This window comes from Haemorhous mexicanus, chromosome 3 (genome assembly GCF_027477595.1).
Source record: "Haemorhous mexicanus isolate bHaeMex1 chromosome 3, bHaeMex1.pri, whole genome shotgun sequence".
NCBI lineage: Eukaryota > Metazoa > Chordata > Aves > Passeriformes > Fringillidae > Haemorhous > Haemorhous mexicanus.
Window position 1 is genome coordinate 21,012,848 of NC_082343.1, and position 7,260 is coordinate 21,020,107.

Consider the following 7,260-nt stretch of genomic DNA (forward strand, 5'->3'; position numbering starts at 1 on the left):
GGCAAAGCTCGGGCTCATTGTTCGCTTCCACCCTCGGGGGCCGCTGTGGATGGACATGGCAACGATAAAAATAAATAAATGCTGAATATGTGTGTGTGTGTGTATATATATATATATGTATATATATATATGTAGGAGACCTGGTACGAAGAGGAATTTGAAGGCTCCACCACAGTGCTGGTGTCCCCATAAAAACTTAGAGAAACCAGAGGAAACTTAGCTGCACTTTCAAACATTGCTTTAAGGCCCCAAAGGAGGGGCTGGAAATGCTTGCAAACTCCAGTTGTTCTACTGAAATTCTTTGTCTTAGTGGTGGTATTTGTTAGCACTGGCTGGTCAGAAGAGCAGACCATCCACCACATGTAGGAAAACAAAATTTATTCTGTGTTAGGTGAGAGAAGTCTTAGTAGCCCTAATTTTCTGTCACTTCACAACCACTAAACCAGCACTCGGATTTTAAGGCCAGATTGTAACTCTGCCAGCCATCCAATCCCTCAATTTGATGCATCTGTCAGAAGCACATCCTGAAAACAGCACCACTTAGAATGCCAGAACTGTAAAAGAAGCAAACCTTAGGCAACTTCTTACATAAAAGCACTCTAAACAAAATAAGTGAAAATCAGTAATCAAGACCTGCTGTTCTTGTAGCAATAAAATGTGCTGGGGGACAGAAGCTCCAGCATTCCTTGGAGCACCAAAGTAGTGCCACAGAAATAACCACAATTACATATATGAATACAGGTAGTACAGGGGAAATTGTTACATGTAATGTAGTCTTCAGTATTTTTCAGGTTCTAAAACTGTTGTTTAATTTCTACACCCTATATTTTTGTGTTTCTCTTATTGTTGCAGCTCTGCACAATAAGTGACCTATGTCTTTGCACGTCTGTCATTCCACCTTTTTTCCTCAATGTTGTGGATTGCAGCCAAGATAGAAAATTTCTTTTCCTGCCTCAGTATCAGGTAGGAAAATTAGAAGTTGGAGAGAGGTCAGAAAATGGTGACAGATATTCTGATGTGACTGGGGAAACTGTTTCACAAGGAAAGGTTAAAAAAAACTTAAGTATGTCTTGGCTAAGTGCTAAAGATCGAACAGGATTGAACTTCTTGTTTCTGTCATAATCTGTGCTGCTGAGTGGAGCTATCTGGTACAAATTTCAGTCTAACTCCCTGTTAGAAACAGAGAGAAAACTTGTGCTGAAAATCTTGGGCCACTACCGTGATGTGCAGAGTAACAGCGAAACTACAAACACCCCCATGATGTTTAATGAAGAGGCCCAAGCATTACAGGAGATGTAATTCCTAATGTCTTGCTCTGTGGGGCTCAAATCCTCCGGTGCCCACCAGTAATAAGCAGTAACCACTCGGTCAAGTCTGCTGTGTGATGATAAAGACCCTTTCCATGATTCATCTCTGAATCACATTGTGTCGGAAGGGACACTGAGAGGGGAAGGTCGTTAAACTGCATAGACAACAAGCTCTCTCAGCATGGCAATTACAGCCCTCATTTCCTACAATACATACCTTATTGAACATGTCTCACTCGTGGTAGCCTATTTGTCTTGGAAGTATGTCAAAATCTTCAGATTAAGTCCTGTAATAGGTTCTAATAAATGACGGCTCTGAATCTTCTTCCCTCAGACTGAATTAACAAGTCACATCTCCAGGAGCACAATTCTCTCCGCAAGCATTACCCCAGAGCATTTGTCAGAAAATCTGTTGCCAAACCTCATTTCAAATGACTGTCATTGTCTCCCATCACTCTGGTCTGAATGTTTTCTGTGTTGAAATTGTGGTCTGAGGAATGCTGGAGATGTAACCAGACTACAGAATCTTTCCAAACCAGACAAAGCAGCGGTTACATCCCAGTTTATCATGAGGAACTGGGGCTGAAGAGCAGCCACATTCTGTGTGTACGGGTCTGTATTTAAACCTTGGCTAATGAAACAGAGCACAAAACTTTTATTTATGTGTGCACCACGGCCAACATCAGGAAAAAATCCAACCCAGAAGTGTAAAAAGGATGGCGCAAGAATTTGCAATATCCTAATTTATTTTTTCTAAGATTTTAAATATGTTTTAAATATGTTAATTTTTTGGGGGTTTTTTGGCTGAAAGTTTAAATATCAACAATACTGGGATGAAGCTCAGTTGAAGCAGTTACTATGTATTCCTCATTACAGAAATAGCTGCAGCAAATTCTTAGAATCATAGAATGGTTTGGTACAGAAGGGACATTACAGGTCATCCAGTTCCAGATCCCTGCCATGGGCAGGGACACTTTCCACTAGACCTTCCACCAGGTTGCTGAGAGCTCCATCCAACTGGCCTTGAACACTTCCAGGGATAGGGCATCCACAATTTCTATGGGTAACCTGTGCTAGTGCCTCACTGTCCTCACAGTAGAGAATGTCTTCCTAGTATCTCGTTTAAACCTGCCCTGTGTCAGTTTGAAGCCGCTTTCCCTTGTCCTATCACCACACCGCCTTATGAAAAGTCCCTCTCCAGCTTTCTTCTAAGCCATTTTAGGTACTGAGGGGTCTCCCCAGAGCCTTCTCTTTTGCAGGCCGAATAACCCCACTCTCTTGTTCTGTCTTTTTAACAGAAAACAAATAAAGACAAAACTCCCCTTTGTTTTCTCTTTGGAGTTGTAAAATTCCTGTGTCCTGTTGTGTTCTAGAGTTACAATGAATTTGTGGATCCCAGCAAGAAAGTGACCAACATCTGCATAAGTCTGTTGTCAGTTTGTCTCTAGGAAAGAAGTTTGTGTGATGTTCTTCAACACAAAGGCACAGACTCAAATGGAAACATGCAGTGGAGACAGAGTAACATACCTTGTGCTTAAGCAAAGCATTCAAAGTTTTGCACTACCCTTAGTACTTGTGGGAAAGTCTCCAGAGACTTGTCTCGTTCTGTGCAAAGGAACTCCTGCCTAGGCAGACAGGATTACCCTTCCTAAAAAAGTTCAGTCAGGCTGTAGTTCTCAGCTGTGATCATCCCAGAGTGGAGCCTCTCGATACCCTGGGTGCAGGCCACCAAAAGCCTTTGAGGTAGGGTTCCAGTTTTGGCTTAATTGGATGGGTCTGGAAGTAAATGCAGATACCTGCTGCCTCCAGTCTTTTGATCAAGTTCTTCATCCTTTAATTTCAGTACAATAGAAAAAACCAAAAAGTGATAATTACAAATGCAGCTCCATGTTCTGTGCTAGAAATTCTTACTGGCATCCGTGAAAATGGAGATTGTAGCAACCTTCATGTATTCATGTGCCATTATCCTAAGCTTCCCAAGATCGGAGCACATATTATCCCAGCTGAACACTAAGTGTTTCAGATCTTTCCAGCTGTTTTTTCTTTTCCAGCTTTCTTCTATGGCTGCTACCACTCTCTTCCTCTTCCCTTTCTGAAAAAGTTGCCTTGACTCACACACATGCCCCAAATAATTGCCCTTTCTGTTCCAATGAAGACTGTTTTCCAAGCCAGTATAATAAAGTTAAAAATCTTTGCCACATTTGTAGGTCATATCCATAGACTGATTCCTGCACTAAGAGAGATCAATAACACCAGATAGGAGCTAAGCATGATAAAACTCTCCAGTGCCTCAAGATTTAAACATGTTTATTCTCATTTCCATTTCTTTGGTTTAGCTGATGCCATGTTTTTCCCTCAGCTCTGCAGAGTATTTGCAGATGAAGAAAAAAAGAGCAGTTCATGAGTAAATCACAGAAAACTGTGCTGTCATATAATAACTACTGCTCTCATCTCATATTCAATAAAACTCATATAAACTGACATTTAATAAATCATAATAAAGTACTACCTGGTCCTCTGCAAATGTTTTACCTCTTGAAAGTTCTAGTTCTAGCCCAGCAAGGTCAGGTGGAAACTTTCTGTTTCTTTCCATATGAATTCATTTGATCCCTGAGCCTCACAAACACCAGTGCAGTAAATCTTAATGTTTTTAGGAGGGAGACACAGAGTGGTAAAAACAACTTTTGTAAACCTTTATGCCTGTAGTTTTAAACATAAACATGTTTGTGGACTTAGCTGAGTGCTTGTGCAACTGTTAGCTACCTCAGCAATGAAAAACAGAAAAGACAAGACCTCATGTATACATTAAAAAACCCCGAGCTCAGAATCATGGACTAAGAAATGATTCTAAAAATAAATTGTGAAATCTTGCCCTCTGAATGCAACATGTTTGCACCCTGTGTATGCATGAACTGATGCTGGATAATCTTAAATCTGTGTTTTCTGAACGTAAAGTGCTTGAATTTGAAATTATCCCTATTATTTGACACAATTTATTCTGTATGTGATTGTTGATTATTATATATCAGCTTTCAAGCAATACTGCAGCTTCCTGGTTTGAGAGATATGTAAGTTTATGTGTCATGTTGAGGAGCAGTAATTATTTTCTGTCTCATCAATATAAGAAAATGAAAAAAAGATGAAAGGACTTAATTTACCTAATATAAACCTAAATCTTAAACTTTTCTGGGTTTGTTCTTCCCTAACTCCATTCATTCATTTATTCATCCTCAATAATCATTCTTGTTCCTATATTTCCCAGGAATGGATTATGGTAGTGTTGTATTACCTGAAATAATCAAGTTCAAAACATGAACTGACTGTAATTTTAGGAATTCATGTCAGATTTTTTCCATTTTATCAATATCTGCATCACAGGAGTTGGCTGGAGCCGCAATGACCAATGAGAAAAAGAGCTTGTCTCCTAAAATGTGTCCTGAGTCGATTTTAAATGTTTAAGGACTTGTCAAGGAGGGCAGATGGGAGAACGAGATGGTCAATGAATATTTATCCAAATCTTTAAAGCTTTAGGGGTGGGGTTTTTTACATTTGAGTCATTGTCAGCTATGTTCATCACAGCTGATAATTTTTAAGATTTCTCAGAGAAAAAGAGCAATCCTGCACGTATGAGAAATCAGAAGAGCTTAGGTAAGCACAGAAAGTTGTCTCCTGCTCCCTGGGAATCGCAGAAGAGATTGTGGCTTGAGCCTGTCTGTAGTAGAAGAAAATCCAAATGCCTAATGCCCAAGTTGTAATTAAACCTCCAAGTGGGACAAGGGTGCCCAAAAAGTGACTTAGTTTGTATGCACTGAGGGTTGTGCAGGGACACAAGTTATAAAGCAAGAAAATGCAGAGAAAGATAATTCTGTAAGGTGACTAATTATGAGTCATTTCCTACTACAGAATTATCTCAGGGAAGTTTATATATATTTTCAGTTGAAAGGTTTATGTATTTGTCATCTAAATATTTGTCAATTAACTTAATTATTACCTCAAATAGCAAAATTTTTCAGATCTACTTTGTTTATTATTGTAACAGTCTTCACAAAACCACTTGAAGCCTCACTGCAGTGATTTCATATTGGCCATAAAAATCATTATGAATTAGACATGCAGAAGGGTTAGCCAAAAACAGTATTGTAACTACAAAGCAAAATCTGTACTGGGATAATTGAGGAGGATGAGATAATACCCTCATACAATAGTGTAAAAACCAAAGAAAAATCATGTTAAACTAGCTTAAAATTTTCATTATATATTTTTTTAAACCCTAAGATAGGAAAATTCTGGGTTTTAGCTGGACTTGACCTTTATTTCAAACTTGTTTGCCCAAGATCAGCAAGTGCAGTTCTTGCACTTCATTTAATGTCAGATTTTGATACACCTCCCTTCAATACCACCTGACACATAAGTGATTCTACACCAATCAGTAAAAGAAAACCCAAACAACCAAATAAAATTGACCTTCAAAAAGCTTCTAAGCCCCTCTTCAACAAGACTTCTATACCTGTGACCTTTCCGCATATAAAATCTTTCCATGAGTTCTTAAAATGTGCTCACTAAGCCGATGTGTAATTACCTTGATGAAGCCTGAATACATGAGATTGCAGGCACAAGAGCTGTTACTGGGGTGCTCTACTTGCACCCAATTGCTGATGAAAAGCCATAATTCTCATATCAGCAAAAAATTCTACTGTGCAATGATTAAGTTATTTTTTTTCCTCCTGACAACTGAAGCACAATGGGAATTGGTTTATAACTGGTCTCCTGTCATACACTCAGATCTCAGATTTTCAAGTAATGGTATGCTTTTAGGAACCTGAACTTTCCTAGAAGTAAGGTCACAAGAACACTTTAAACATACAAAACTAAACTTTGCATTCAGATGTATTGCTGCAAAGTAATTTATTCCTAAAAATCAGTTCCTCCCCCTTCTCCACTCCCTTCTCCTCAGAGTGAAAATTATCTATAAATCGGTGAATTCAGTTATTACTCCTTCAGCTGAATGAGAACTTGGCCAACAAAAGTAGTTAAAACTCATTTAAATGAGGTGAGATCTATCAAGAGTCTTACCAGGCCTGGGACATATTTAGAGGGACCTAAACTCTTCAGTGAATGAGTGTTTAGACATGCTGAAATAAAGTTAAAGGTAGAGGTGTTTCTATCAAGCCAGAAGCCTATTCTGTGAAGACACTTTCTGGAGAGATTCATCATCCAATCTTCAATTGTATTCATCAAGTTTTCCTGTGTTCTAACAATGGCCACCCTCCCAATTGACATTGGGATTCTTTTTCAAAGTGTTTTAGGAGTCTTTCATCTTTAGTAAAAGACAAGTGCATTCCTGACTCCCCAAATTCAGTAGCAGATCCCTCACTATGTCCAGGCAAAATAAAATTACATACAGCATTTTTGTTGCAAAACCATAATTACTAGTCATTGTTTGCTAAGTTCATTATCTTGCTTATACACTTCTAGGGATGTACCTTAATGATGGAATTGCTAATGGACAAACCTGTTATAGAAGTACTCTTTCAGTTTTCATCTGAGTGCTGACATTAACTAAACTCAAATAGCATTTTTTTTTTTTTTTACTGCAGCTCCAACAGAAGCAATTACTGCAAGTGAAATCCCTGCATTTCTTTTGATGCAATGAGTTTGGACGTTTGGAATGGGTCTATGGAAATTATTGAAAGAACTTGGAGTCAGAGAAATGCGCTTTACTTTTAAATTCAAAAGCAGTGAGTTCTGTAAATGTTCTTGGGTTTGTTTTGAGATTAAGTCCTGTGGAGTAAAACAGGCTCATGGGGCTGTTCAACCTCCTTGCCTGAGTGAACCTCCCCATGCTGGCAGGATCTTCATTTGTTCTGCAGAAATGGGGCTGCCTGGAGTCTCATGGTGGCAGCAGGAAAAATGACTTGCCTTTCTAAACAGGGACAAAAATATTTACCTAAAT